Below are 6,764 nucleotides of genomic sequence, written 5' to 3'. Positions count from 1 at the left end.
ACTTGCTATATAGGCAAACCCACGTGGGTTTATTTTGCATGTATTTGGCCTCCTTTTTAAAAAGGAACGTAACTATTATGAAGAATTAAAATCATAATTTCTCATTAAACATGCAGCAACTCAAAATTGTTTCACATATTAAAGAAGATCTTCATTAATTACTTCAAGTCTAGTCTTTAAAAGATAAAATATCTCGACAAGACTTGAAGCAGGGGGCTATTTGTAATCTATTTAAATTTATTAAATATAAATTTATAAAATGATTCGAATTATATTAAATTCATGAATATATTAGTCAAAATAAATATTATGGATTAATATAATTGGGCTAATTATTCAAGTCCAATAAATATGAATTTTAATTAAAGTCAAAATAATTGATTTGGGCTATAGATGAGCCCAATTTGCTAAGTCCAATGTCATCTTATCCTAGAGGCCCATTCTTTTGGTGTCACGTGGCAAATGACGTGGCATGCCAAGTCAAACAAATAGGCCAATAGGATCATGAAATGTGTCAAAGATGACAAGCCCGCTCCATAAAGCCCATATGACATGTCACTAAATCTAATTGGTTGAAGGGAATCCTGTTCCAATCGCAACTCCTCTATTCTAAAACTATAAATATGGGTCCTCATAATTCAGAATACAAGACACGAAAAATTCTAAACAAGAAGCTAGAGAAAATCCGTGGTACAAACGCCATAAAATTCTCTATAAAGCTACAAGATTAAGAATTCAAGTATTAAGTTACAAGAACGATCAAGATCAAGACCATCAGATTCAAGAACAAGCTCGAAGACCTTGAATTCAAGCAAAAGTCAAGATCAAGATAAAGTTCAAAGTTCAAATTCATCAAAGATTCAAGATCAAGCTTTAAAGCCCTTGAATCATATTTGAAAAGGCGAATTCAGAGGAATCATAGAGATTGTAACATTCGCACTTTGAAATAATAGATACGATTGTTGCTATAATTTTCCGTTCTTGATTATTGTTTTCTCGACGCGAATTATGAGGACCCCTATTTATAGTTTTAGAATAGAGGAGTTGCGATTGGAACAGGATTCCCTTCGGCCAATCAGATTTAAGTGACATGGCATATGGGCTTTATGGAGCGGGCTTGTCATCTTTGACACATGTCATGATCCTATTGGCCTATTTGTTTGACTTGGCATGCCACGTCATTTGCCACGTGACACCAAAAGAATGGGCCTCTAGGATAAGATGACATTGGACTTAGCAAATTGGGCTCATCTATAGCCCAAATCAATTATTTTGACTTTATTTAAATTCATATTTATTGGACTTGAATAATTAGCCCAATTATATTAATCCATAATATTTATTTGGACTAATATATTCATGAATTTAATATAATTCGAATCATTTTATAAATTTATATTTAATAAAGTTTAAATGATTACAAGTACAATACAATAGAGTACAATATGAAACAATGGGTAACAACAATCCAAACAGAGTGTAACTAATCTAATATAATCTTTATGTGTATATTTGGTTCTTAAAAATGACTGAAATTAAGTGCTTAACAAATTATCATAAAATAGAGAAAAAAACAAAAAGAATCTCGAATGATATAAAATGAAACAAAATATCCTTCATTAAGTTTTTGGCCCAACAAGACCTTTGAACTATTAAAACTAGGACAAAAATGCCCTTGATGTTACCAAACTGATTCAATTATCCCTATTCAGACCTCCAAGTCTCATGTATCCACTTTGTAAACCTTTTTATTAGTAATTTAGATAGACTCCACCTTGACAAAAGATTACCCCATCTGTTCAGTTTTATAGACAAAGACAACACATGCATTTAAGTTAATTAAAGATTAAATATCCATAATTGTATAACACGGGCCAAAAATGGGAATAACATAATAATACAGTGACCATTACAAGTAGAATCACAGTTCTTGAAATAGTTCAAACTTACTTAGCCAAGCACATATATACATACTGCATAATATTAGACAGACAGGGCATAACAGGCAAACTAAGTGCTACAAAACAAAATATGTTAGCAAAATCATGGCACTCCCATGACTTCTTCATGTTCATATGATCCACCTTCCATATCGATTTCTTCAAATGTGAATTCAACATTGGGTGATGCTCTGCGGAATTCTTTCATCTCATCGATCATTTCTTTACAAGAACGAAAAAGGAAACGCGTACAATTCCAAATGAATATCTCCCCAAGTACAGGTGCAGATGGCAATATAAACTTCATAAACTCCATTTCCATCTCGAGACTAGTAAACATGTTCACTCGAACTCTTTGAAGCTTCACAACACCGTATGGGGATGATTGGGCTCGTAGCAACTGTACAGCAGGTTCAACAATATCTCCCACAGGGTACTAAAGAATTTTTGAGTAACGGTTAATTAGGTGAGTTCAGATGAATAAGAAACCATATTCAATCACCTTAATGAAAAAAAATTAAGAGAGTGCTTACGAAGTCAATTGTAAGATCTTGTAATTTAGGACAACTTATAATCAAGTAAACAGCACTTGAAACCACCTCGACGCTTCTTCAAGACATGGACGAAATAGTGAGAGATTTGATATTGTTCAGAGCAGTTGGGGGACTCTCTGGTAAACCCTCCCTTGATCAAGTACTACAAGAAAGTTAAAAAATTACTTTAAAACACCAATCAGATTCATCATTTAGTTATGATAGTAATATCACAAAAGTACATTACCTCTAATGTTGTACCGCATATATCCAGTTCCAGCAGTGAAGGAATGTAATGGAAGAACTTTGGGAAATTAGAGCAAACAGGAGATGTATCAGTCAAAAGTCGTCGTCCAAGGAAACCCACGGTAACTTTTTCAAGCATAGGAGCGTTCTTGAAGGAAATGGATTTGTTTTTCCAATAAACTCAAAGAATTTGAGATTAGCAGCATCAATTTCAAGGATGTCAAAGTTGTGATGGAACGCAACCTCAACCGTTCAAGCAACGGGCTTTTAGAGATGAGATTTGTTAATATTGATGGATCAAATGTCACATCCATAAGATCGAGATGAATAAGCTTCTCAAACCCTTTGAAACCGAGTGGAGGGTGGAACAAGCAATCTTGAAGTTCCAAAAACCTTAGTTGCTGGAATGTAAAAAGGTGATGAGGTAAATGAGTTCCTGATCTTACATGAAGGGTGAATTCCTGGACATTTTTCTTCGTCAAGCATCCAATGATCAATATCAGGACAACTCGTAAAACTACGGAGTCTGAACTTCAATATTGGTCCTTTATGGACTAATAGGACTTGGTAAATAATTCTCTTGGCTTCTTCATCTTGTTTGAAAGACTTGAAAACTCATCATTAAAATCAAGTTCTTGACGTGTTACCCATTTGTACCTCCAGTCTTTTGACAAGATACTGGTCTTCACTGCATCTTTCCAAGGCAAGCACCTTAGAATTGCATCCAGTACACTACATGGCAAATTGCTAATTGTATCTACACCAGATGTCGAAGCATTCCTCATGGTCTAACAAACAAGTTTGTCAGCAACTCTGAAAATTAAAATCAGGGATAAAGGCAATATCCAAATACATTTCAGCAATGTATTGAAAATAACTAGTGGTTCAACGTCTACAACTGCATAAAATTCTATCATTAACCAATATCATAGAGAGAAAATAATGATACATGATTGAGCGCCACAAAAGAACATAGATTTGAAGACAATAGTGGTGAAGGCAAGATTTTCATTGAGGGAATGTTCTCTTGTATGCAGAGGATTCAACAAGTATATATGTACACATAAAATAATATTTAACCTACATACACAATACAATCTTTTGGCAAAATGGTATTTAGTTGAATCCCCTTCAATAAACATGGGATGACAGCGAAATAAAACACAACTAGTATCAATAAAGCTCCTACAAAGGTTTCATTACTCTTCAGGATATTCCGCCCATCTAATCTATTGAAAACTTATATATGGATTTTCCTCCTCGCATTAGCCAAGGTTCCTCAATATTTGAGCTTGATTTAAAAGCGGTCACTTTACTTTTCTTTCCAATTGAACTCACAGTTCACAAATAAGTCCCATAGTTATAACTTCCCAAGATAGTAATAATTATATACTCTATCCAATGATGCAGTTTTAGTAGATAAAACAGACATAGCATAGAAAGCACAATGAGTTATAACACCTTAGAACATCCAGGGGATTGGAGTAATGCAAGATTAAGATCGACAAAGTAATGTTCCCTTATCTCATCTTACTTTAAGCTCTTGAAGTAAGCCTAACTTGCCCATTTATATATGATAAATAAAACGGGAGAAAAGGCTCAAATATGCCATCTAACTTTGAGAAAAGGATCATTATAACATTTTTGTTTGAAAAAAAGGCTCATCCATGCCATTAACAATTATTACATGTGGAAACCAAAATGTCTAAATTATTTTCTGATTGACTTTGTTAAAAAGTCATATAACCAAATATTACCAATCCAATTATTTTTGCAGCATGTCCTAATTAGTTAGCTGTGATCCTTTTACCCCCTAATTCTTACATGCAATAGGTTCGAACCCTAACCTAATATTCAAGTCAAGAAGCATAGAGGAGTGAGTCCATTATCCACCAAGTACTTGTGATTTCTCCGGTTCAAAAATAATCAGAAATTAATCTTCTGGTGATATTACCACTCATTTCTGGCCGGTTGATCATAGGTTGAAAATCACAATATGTAAGGTTCAAATTCCAGAAGCGTGAAAACACAAGATGATTTGGACAAACTATGGTGAATTAGTCGATTAAACTGCATGATTGATTGATAATAAGTTGATTATTGAACAATTTGAGAGCAAATAATCAAAGATTATACAAGATGCTTACCTGTACTGAGAGTCTCTGAGAGATCGAAAGCCGGAGACAGTAAAATGTGTAGCCGTTTTCACATATTAATAGTATATTTTTCTTATTCTCTCTTTTCTCTTTCTCTTAATTTTTTTTAAAATAATATAGAAGCCATAGTTAGCAGCTAATTCCACCTGTGTGTTTCATCAATTGTCTGGCAATTGTTGAGTTTGTCATGAAAATTAATTGACAAAGGAGTCATTCCTTATTTTTCTTCTATATTAACAATTTAAAATATTATATTAAAAAATTGAATAACTTCTCAAGTTTCATATGTATCACATAAATTGAGAAAAAAAATATATATATTGGGTCCCGTGCTGACACGGATCCTGAATATATGTCACGCCCCGAGCCTACACCCTGGGCGGGACCGGCACTCGGAGACCATTGCTGGCCCCAAGCGAACCCTTGGCCTGGCTTTCTTAACTCAGCGGAAACCTACTCAACAGAATAACTCAATGCTATGCAGAGACATAAACAACTTAAATGATACATATCTGGCCAAAAAGGCAACTCGAGTCTCAAAATAGAATACTTACATATATACATAGATAAGAGACTCAAAACTAACTGACTAACTGTCTATGAAGCCTCTAACATACTGAGATGGATGCTGGGACAGTCCCCGCAACATCCTAACGAAATAAAACTAGAGACACAAAATAACCGAGTCCTCCGGAAAGCAAGGAGGCTCACCACTGACTCTAGAGTGCTCAGCTGGATCAACGGCGTGCAGAGTGCTGATCCTGGGTACCTGCGTCTGCATCATAAAACGATGCAGGCCAACTGGCATCAGTACATGGAATGTACGAGTATGCGAGCTGGAAAGCTAAACCACAACTTAAGCTTGAAAAGAATATAAGAGAACACTTACCTTGGCTCTGTTCAACTCACGAATAACTGAACTCAATATATAAAGCAATAAGACACATGCGATATATAAAGCTTGTAAAACTCTTAAAACATGACGAAAAATCATATTTATAATATCATGAAAATATCATGCTTCCTCTCAAGGTCTACTTGTGCAATGCATGAATGAAGTCCCATACCCCCATCCATACTAAGCAGAACTCTCTAGGAACCATGCTCTTTCTACTGTGGGAGCTTCTCTAACCGACAAACCACCACTATGAATATGAGTGGTGATACAACGTTTTACCTCACGTTGCCTGAGGACCATCATATACCTTGCCGTGATATAGGAAGCTAAAGATACAACGTTTTACCTCACGTTGCCTGAGGACCATCATATACCTTGCCGTGATATAGGAAGCTAAAGATACAACGTTTTACCTCACGTTGCCTGAGGACCATCATATACCTTGCCGTGATATAGGAAGCTAAAGATACAACGTTTTACCTCACGTTGCCTGAGGACCATCATATACCTTGCCGTGATATAGGAAGCTAAAGATACAACGTTTTACCTCACGTTGCCAAAGGACCATCCTATACCTTGCCATCGATATAGGACCTTACTTTAACTTTTGCTTAATGGATCCACTAGCTTAACTTTCGTGATCATCTAAAAAGTATGATCCGAGAAATCCCATGGTTGGCTACATGGTTCTTATGGAGAGTTGAGTTTAATATGAACTCGCGTCTCCAAATCGGTGCTCGATACTACTCCCAAAATGCTTTTGACTCATAAGTGTTTTAAACACATCTTTCTTTAAATGAGATAATTACTCAAAATCTAGCCCAAAGGCTCACTTGGAAACGATATTCCTTTTCTTGAAAACTAGCCCTAAGGCTCTTTTAGAATCATAGTTCCTTCCTTACTCAAATGTAAAAACATTTAGAAACTTCTTTGGAAATACATAGTTCCCTAATAGCTTTTGAGAAATGAACTCAACGTTAAACTCTTGACT

The 6,764-nt window shown here is 35.2% G+C and overlaps 1 long non-coding RNA gene across 1 annotated transcript; it reads right to left on the bottom strand.

Moving 5' to 3' along the window:
• Positions 1-1,871: 1,871 nt before the first annotated feature.
• LOC107058223 (uncharacterized) lies at positions 1,872-4,964 on the bottom strand. The gene is made up of 4 exons (XR_001471878.1): positions 4,867-4,964; positions 2,721-3,532; positions 2,474-2,636; positions 1,872-2,376 (listed from the first exon to the last, which is right to left on the bottom strand). It is a non-coding gene; the product is annotated as an uncharacterized lncRNA (long non-coding RNA).
• Positions 4,965-6,764: the final 1,800 nt, after the last annotated feature.

Source organism: Solanum tuberosum, unplaced genomic scaffold, assembly GCF_000226075.1.
Source record: "Solanum tuberosum cultivar DM 1-3 516 R44 unplaced genomic scaffold, SolTub_3.0 scf00465, whole genome shotgun sequence".
Classification (NCBI taxonomy): Eukaryota; Viridiplantae; Streptophyta; class Magnoliopsida; order Solanales; family Solanaceae; genus Solanum; species Solanum tuberosum.
This window is presented reverse-complemented; position numbering and strand designations above follow the sequence as displayed.